At 34.0% G+C, this 8,329-nt stretch overlaps 1 protein-coding gene across 1 annotated transcript in view; it reads right to left on the bottom strand.

The window, feature by feature from the left end:
- The window catches only part of LOC128246658 (tumor necrosis factor receptor superfamily member 5-like), a 39,373-nt gene extending 31,309 nt beyond the window's left edge, over positions 1 to 8,064 (bottom strand). The window contains exon 1 of the mRNA XM_052964964.1: positions 7,977 to 8,064. The gene's annotated coding sequence lies outside the window, so the exon portion shown is untranslated. The remainder of the gene's footprint in view (positions 1 to 7,976) is intronic.
- Between the last annotated feature and the right edge of the window lie 265 nt (positions 8,065 to 8,329).

An 8,329-nucleotide genomic window follows, 5' to 3' on the forward strand; every position in this document is an offset into this window, starting at 1 on the left:
GAAAAATGTGCATGTTTTTTCACATAATAATATCAGGTTCTGCAAACCAGAGATATATATATATAATAAAGTGAGGGTAAGACAATCGTCGGCAACCATGGTACTTTATTCTGTTACAAATACTTTATAAATACCAAGGGATATTTGACTGACAAAATCTTGTTTAAATGAATATGCATGAGGCAAGGGAGACAACTCTTTTTCCAATGAATTTGCATGTTAAAATATTCTTCAATAATCCTGTAGTGGTCTTGACTGCTAACTAAAATTGTTGTACTAAATAGGTGGACCCAGTTCAGTTCAGGTTTTGCAAGAATATGTTTCTACGGGGAAAGGATCTGGTACCTTGCGTAACCAATAAAACTTTCACATTAATCATTCATAATTATAAGATTTTCCTTGCCGAATCACAGATGGTATACAATGAAGCATAGAGTAGTATTGTACTGGGGGTATAATATCTGACGATGGGGTTGGCCTTGACTTAGTTGAAAAAATGTACTGTTTTTTAGTACTTCTTTTTGGGAAGGAACTATATAACATGAGCATTACTTTGCATGTATATAATAGGCCACAATTTCATTAAATCAATGATTAAATTAGTAATTAATTGACAGGATTCTGATATATCACATTAAGTTGTTGTATTTTTCATATATCCTACACGCTGAAAGGCTGACGTATCGGAGACAATCCATCTTCACCAGAAACAAAGAATTACTATTCCACAGTCTTACTGCGAGATTGTTTACACTGACAGTCAGTTACACAACAGTCAATGACCACACTTGACATGGGAATGTATTGATCTGATCATATACATGGTCAGCTCAAAACCCGGGGAATTTTCAGGTACCTCACGTTATTAATGAAAGGATTGCGGCAACACACTGTAATATTTTGGAAATGTGAAACATACAGCAATACTGAAAGTCATTCACATTTAGGGTTTATCATTTATAACAATACAGCAATCAACTGAATCATATTGCTGACACTCTGTTCCATCATCAGCCCACATTTCTTTGCAATTTCAAATGTATATTGATTTTTTCTCATCAATTTACTAAAGGACATTAAGAATTAACTGAAAGAATTGCAAGTTTTCAGTACAGTTAAGCTGAGAAATTAGCAACCTCTTTAAGTAAGTACATGAAATATGTAACTGCGAATCAATATGTGGGTGTGTAACACCCCACCCCCAACCCCCAATATTTTTTTTTAAAAAACATACGCGGGTGTCCGGGTCACCATCCATGTAATCAATATTTCTACAAATGCAGTCTCAGAACTTACAAATATGTAAGTTAATAATTTATTCCATAGCAAATGTTCATTGCTCTGTACATGTAAGTAGTGGTCAGATAAAGTCCAGCAAGCTATTTAGGGCATTGACCACTGGTCAATGAACTCAGCCAGATCATGAAGTAGATTAAATGGAAATCTTCTAAGCAAAATTGATTGCAGGTTATGAAAATGATGAAGCTTATTAAATGATGTTAACCGTGACCTAATCAAGGTCTATGATTAATTAATGATAATTTTGATTAACTAAGGTGATGGACTTTTATTTATCAATCACTTATGCTTTTAGAAATTACTTAAGGAAAACATTGTCTGAGAAACTGCGCTTTCAAACTTTCAACAACTGTTGTAACGAAGTATCGATCACAATACTGTATGACTTTTTACAATTATTGAACAATTATTCCATCATGTTCAATTTACAAACTCTTTTTCAGCAATATCGCAACCCTTAAAAAAAAGGACGGATATGTCATCAATGCTAAAAATAAGATGAATTCAGCGATGACCGGTTACCATTGTGCTGTCAACTTGTTGCATAACACCCTACAAAGTTCTGTATTGTGTATGAGGCTTTTTAACAGTCCTTTCAGTTGACACTTCTTCCTATTAAGTCAGATTTTTGCCCAATTGAAAATCTCTCTATGTCCTGTATTCTAATTGCCCAAGCAATATTGAGCAATTAAGGCCCTTTTCTTGGTACTTGTACATTTATTAGGTTCTGTTTTCTTTGCTATCACTGAATTCTGGGAAGTAAAATTCCAGAAGTAACATTTGTCAAAATTCTGAATTCTGTGTGATTTTAAAGAATATCTTTATTGGCAATCAGTGACCCAAGGCCAACTGACCATAAAGAAGGTCAGTTTGGTGCCTATTTTGTAGGTAGGGTTCGGGTACCAAACTTTTTAATTTAAAGCTGCACTCTCACAGATTGAAGGTTTGTGACAACTTTTTATATTTTTTGTCTTGGAACGAGCCAATTTTTTTGACAACATTTTATATTTTTTGTCTTGGAACGAGCCAATTTTTGCGAAAATGCATGGAAACCAGTTATATAAGACTGATGACCAAAAAATAGATTGCAGATTTTTATATTAAAGTTCAAAAATTGATGTTTTATGCATTTTTCTTAGACCGTTAGTAACGGTATAAGCCATAAAACATTAATTTTCGAACGGAAATATGAAAATCTGCAATCTGATCTTTTGTCAGCAGTCTTTTATCGTTGGTTTGCAGATATTTACGCAAAAATTTGCCCTTTCCATGGCAAAAATAAAAAAGTTGGCTTACTAATTGCTAATGGAAAAATTCTTTACCTACCTACGAAATAGGTGCTGACCCTACTATTTAGCAGTTGGTTAAAAAATAAAATATATAAAAAATGTTTATGTGTGTTTTAATATGTAGTTTAAAACCTTTGAAGCTTTATACAGAATATTGCGTTAACACCATTCTCCAATGATGACAATAATTTTTTGTTCTTATATAAACAAGAGGACCAAGATGGCCCTATATCGCTCACCTGAGTAAAACTTTGTGCTTCTCTGATGTATTATGCCCATTCACATTCTCACCAAAGTTTGTGATGATTGGACAATGCTTAAAAAGTTATTGATAGGACAAGAGCAATATTAGGTAATGTCTATAATAAAAACGAAATAACTCTCGGGTAACTACAGTAATATTGCTAATTATCAAACACGTTCATACACATTCTGACCAAATTTGGACATGATTGGACAAAGGGTTCAAAAGTAATTGATCGGACTACATACTGGATGGTGCCTGTCTGCCCTTCCATACACCATACTTGGCACTATTATATGTCCATTTTTTTTTTAAACAGGTGTGTAAAAACATGACAAATATGACTTTGTTTAAAAAGATACAAAGAACAATAACTCTTACAATATTTAGGTTGGATTTATATAAATCATCACAAAAAAATCACAATTGACTGTGAATAAGTTCATGAAGTTTGAAGTTGGTACCTCCAATGATTTCAAAACAATAAAATAACAATAAAAAAAACAGATAAACCAATGGCACGAACTTGACTTAAAAATGATCAAAACAACCTTTCTGACAAATTTCCAGGATATTCTAGAGTGTTAACAAGGATTTCTATAGTTGGGCTCTGTAACCCTGGTTTTTGACCCCAGATTACTCATATTCAAACTTGAGCTAGAAATCAACAAAACAACATTTCTGACAAATTTCCAGGATATTTGGGTTGGAAATGTTACCTCTAGAGTGTTAACAAGTTGTTTTTTTTCCATATGACCTAGTTATATTTTCCATGTGACCTAGTTTTTGACCCCTCAGGTGGCTAAGGTGAGCGAAAAATAATAATAAAAAAGCCTACCTTTCCTACCAGTTATTGAAAAGGATAAACATAAACCTAACCAAAACATGTTTTTATGCCAAAGCAATTGGGGATGTAAAGCAGTGTCTTTAAAGGATTTAAAAATATGGTGAACAAAAGGTGAGAAAAATAGCTGGATGACATAATTCTAGAATTTTAATATTTTGGGCAGGATCTATTAACATTTTAATCAGAAGAGAAATACATTAATATATGAAAATTTATTTTTATACACTGAATTCTGCACCCCCCTACCCCCACCCAACCCACATTCTCACATTAAAGTGACACTTGAGTTTAAAATCAATACATAAACATGTATAACAAACATACATTTTCAGTGATAAACATTTAACTACTTACTACAATTAAGTTGACTTGAGGCGTTAAGGGAACAAAATGAATATCCAAATGTTTAAAAAGTTCCCTAAACATGCATTATTGTGGCTATACGCTGTGGTGTACTGAATGCCTAAAATGTAGATACTCCAATGCAGTGTTCTGCCAAGGACGCGCCCTTGCGCCATTGGCGCAGAAAAAATCGGGATGGCGCAAAGAAATACCTGTAGATGGGCCGATCGGCGCGCCCGTTCTTCGAAAAGCCGTTTTAACTTAATCGAATTTTCGAAAAGCCGTTTTGACTTAATCGATATCTTTTTCAGAAGTTTTACAGCACAGCGTTCATTCGATAAAACAACGATTTTCAATGGTCCGATACGTGTAACTATCCAATCGCGAGGGGTAGTGTATTTGTTTTACTAAATTGTAAATTATTGTGGTTTCTTCTGAAGAAACATGATAAAGATAAATTCCCAAACCTACTGACCCTTGCTGAACTAGCTCTGTCTGCACCAGTACACACAGCAGACTGTGAAAGGGGTTTAAGTGCCCAAAACTTAGTAAAAACCTCACAGAGGAATAGGCTATCACCAGAGGTTGTGGATGACCTGCTTGTCATAAAATTAGAGGGGGAGATATTTTAACAAATTCAATTTCAATGAGGCCTTGGTGCATTGGAGGAATGCAAAACAGAGGAACATGTTCCTGGGTGCGGAGGGTTATAAAGCATAACAACACATTGACATGTGAAACTGATTATTCACATATAACATTGTGTCTCATTTGTGGTTCTGTCCAATATTTGAGAATACTGATGTCATGTGGATGTTACACCATGTATATAATGGGTAAATAACACACTTTCATTTACAAGTTTTCATTTTTCCCCTGGCAAAAGTCATGGCCCTTCACTTTTGAAAATGGCCCCTAATTTTCATGACTGCTGGGCCATTCGGCCCCATCTTTTTCAATCCTTGGCAGAACACTGCTCCAATGTAATGATCCAATGATCGGCAGACAGTAAACCCAATAAATTGACTAGGCATTAATTTTAAGAGTGTGCAGGTGGTTATGTCATTAACAAATCATCAAACTCATTTTTAGTCCATTTAAAAAAAAAGAAAGTACCTTTCTGCATACATGTGAACTCTACCGGCGGTAGGTAAAATATACCGCTTTTGAGACCCTTCTAACGCCATACCCCTTTGTTGTCGAAATCTACCGATATTTAAAGCTCTTTTAAAAACCTTAAAGTTATATCAAATTGGCCTTTAATTTTCGTTTAAAAACCTCAAAATTCTACCAACCATGCTTAAATACCATATTAATCTGTCACTTTAAAAAACATGGTGCAATAAACAACTTGTCAAATCACTACACACTTCGGCCGAGATCGTTGCTTAGTTACCAGTACGGTACAAAATACCACAAATCAGCATTCATTGTTAATTGGCATCCTACTAATCAGCATTTTTTAAATATCAAAGACATTAAAAAAACTGTCATAACATCAAAGAAAACAACATTTCCTAGGTGTTATTAATTATCTACAGTGTTTAAAAATTTACGACATTTTGGCGGGAAAATTGACATATACACAATTCTGCAGTCGTCTGCACTTACACTCCGACTTGTTTTGGCAGTCTGATTTGAATTTTTAGCAGCTCATCGCAATATAAACTTGTTTTTACAAGTCAGAGTTAATATTACTTCTGTTTCTTAGCAAAAACACTGACATTTGACAAGTCTCTTAACCATGGCGTATTTAATGCGTATTTTCCGAAAATCTAAAAATAGTAACAAATATCAAGTTTTGGTTTACATTGTATCCATCATTGTTTTTGACTGAAAAATAAAGAAATAAGAAATTCTACCCTTTCTAAGCCCAACCTACCGGTTTTGAGACCTAAATCTACCTCTCTGTCATTGCAAAAGGTTCAAATATGTATACCGGAACAACACGTTTTCGACCGCCTAAGGATTATTTACATTTTAATCATAAATAAGTGATAATAAAAAATAAATGTTTGTGTGTACCATTTAAAGCAATCATTCGTCTTTCAAAAAACTAAAAAAATATTTATAGATGCCCTATTGTTTTCTTAGTTTAGTGCACAACATTAAAAGCGCATCAAAATATGGTATGTTGCTTATTCTAAAATTAATGAAATTTATCTACAGGTTGGACAATTGATAACAGGGTTCATGATGGGTGAATTTATCATTTTGTACCCATGTGAAAGCCATTATAAGGGATGATGTATTCCTTTGCCTCTCTTGTGGTGATAAGTAACCAAAAAGTGACTGTATGGCAAATATGTAAATATTTAATTACTTTTTTTAAAATTAAAATACATAAAACAGTTTTTAAAAAACAAGTTATACAAATTAAAATAAAAAAATATTGTGCACAAACTTTTGTTGCGAAGTATAGTTGAAGGTCATGGTCGAAAGCATGTTGAATCTAGGTCAAATACAACATGTGACAGCCGCCATTTTGGATTCAAAATGTAAACAACAGACGATTGAAACAGATTATAATCATCATCCCTTATAATGGCTTTCACATGGATACAAAATGATAAATTCACCCATCATGAACCCTGTTATCAATTGTCCAACCCTGAATGAGCCTCATATGACCTGCCTAGGCTGCAATATGTATAATTTAATGGTAACTGAGCGCCCAAATGCAATTCAATATAGTTACCTGTAGATAAATTTCATTAATTTTAGAATAAGCAACATACCATATTTTGATGCGCTTTTAATGTTGTGCACTAAACTAAGAAAACAATAGGGCATAGGTTTTAGGCTTTGGTAGATATGTAAGATCTGGCAAACAAAAACAACACAATTTTACATGTGAAATCATTTTAAACAAGGGTAAAATTTGGCATTAATTAAAAATGACAAATTGGTGTTGTTTCAAGTATAACTTAAGTTTTTTTAACACCACCAGTCCCATTCTTTTTCAAATGAAGTTTTCTGACAGTTCTACTGTTATGGTTAACAATTGGAGCTTATTTTTACCGGAAGTGACGCAAAAAAGAAGTGTTTTACCCATTTTCAGGAGGCGGTCGAAAATAGGTTGTTCCGGGATATGTTTTCTGAACTTTTCTTCAGTTGAATGATTAGTGATCCTTAATTACAATGGAACCTGGTCAAATAGCCCCCAAGTCAAAACGCCCCCATTTGGTCGAATAGCCCCCACTTCTTTTTTTTTATTTGAAATTATATCATTATAATTTACATAAAAATGTTTTGGAATAACATAAGTATGCATACTAGTCCACCTAAATGGCCGTCAACGAGTCTTTTGATGATTTTTTTAATATGGCAAACTCGTGACGTCCACCGTCCCAGCAAAAAGTAGCAAGCGGTCCATGCGCAGAGAATCCTCGCGGCCACAATTTGGAAATTATCTCCATTATAAATTCAAATTTCAACGCAAATATTATTGCCTACTATTAAACACATACTAAGTTATGTCAGAATGCCCCAAAAACATGTTAAGTTATCATAAAACACGTACAAGTGTCGATTGTTTATCAAGTATCCCGATATCGGTAAATCTGAGACAAATCTGACTGGTTGTGTACATGTATAACGGTATTCGTGACCCATAATATATTAATGTGAAAATAAGAACTCTAATGACAAATTAAATCCAGTTCAGATCACTGTCAGATAAAAATTGAAAAACTTTGTCATTATTATTCAACATCAATGCATATTATTACAGTACAATGTATATCATTTCGCCCGTTGTTAAATGGTAGAGAGTTGTAGCGTTACAGGGATACATAAGAAATGTCAAAATAATAAAAAAAGTATCCCTGATCGCTCATTATTGTAGCTAGTATGCATACATACAAAAATAGGGGCATTTTTGGAAGCCTTGAGCAGTCAGAGTAAGGTTTTCTGCGCATTGAGAATTGAACGCTCAAAAAAGTATAAGGCTTACCTTCTGGACCTCTTACTTCAACTTTCGATTGGTCCCCAGCCGTCCGATATTGGTTCCCCGTACTGTCGTAGATTAACGTAGATTAATCGATTGCCGTAAAGCATGATAAACTACTCGCCGGAGACCAGTCTTAACGCATTTAATCTAAATATTGTTGAAGCGTATTAGACGGGATTGACCTTGTACGCGTAACAATAGTTATTTCTAAGAAACAAACACAGAAATAAAACATACTTTGGAATAGTTAAAGTACTGATATGCTTTACTACACTTAGAGTATCTGTAAATCAACTTATACTTCAAACAGGTCGATACATCGTAACATGTATGCAACAAATCCGTCCTCGTGAAGA

Source organism: Mya arenaria, chromosome 9 (assembly GCF_026914265.1).
Source record: "Mya arenaria isolate MELC-2E11 chromosome 9, ASM2691426v1".
NCBI lineage: Eukaryota > Metazoa > Mollusca > Bivalvia > Myida > Myidae > Mya > Mya arenaria.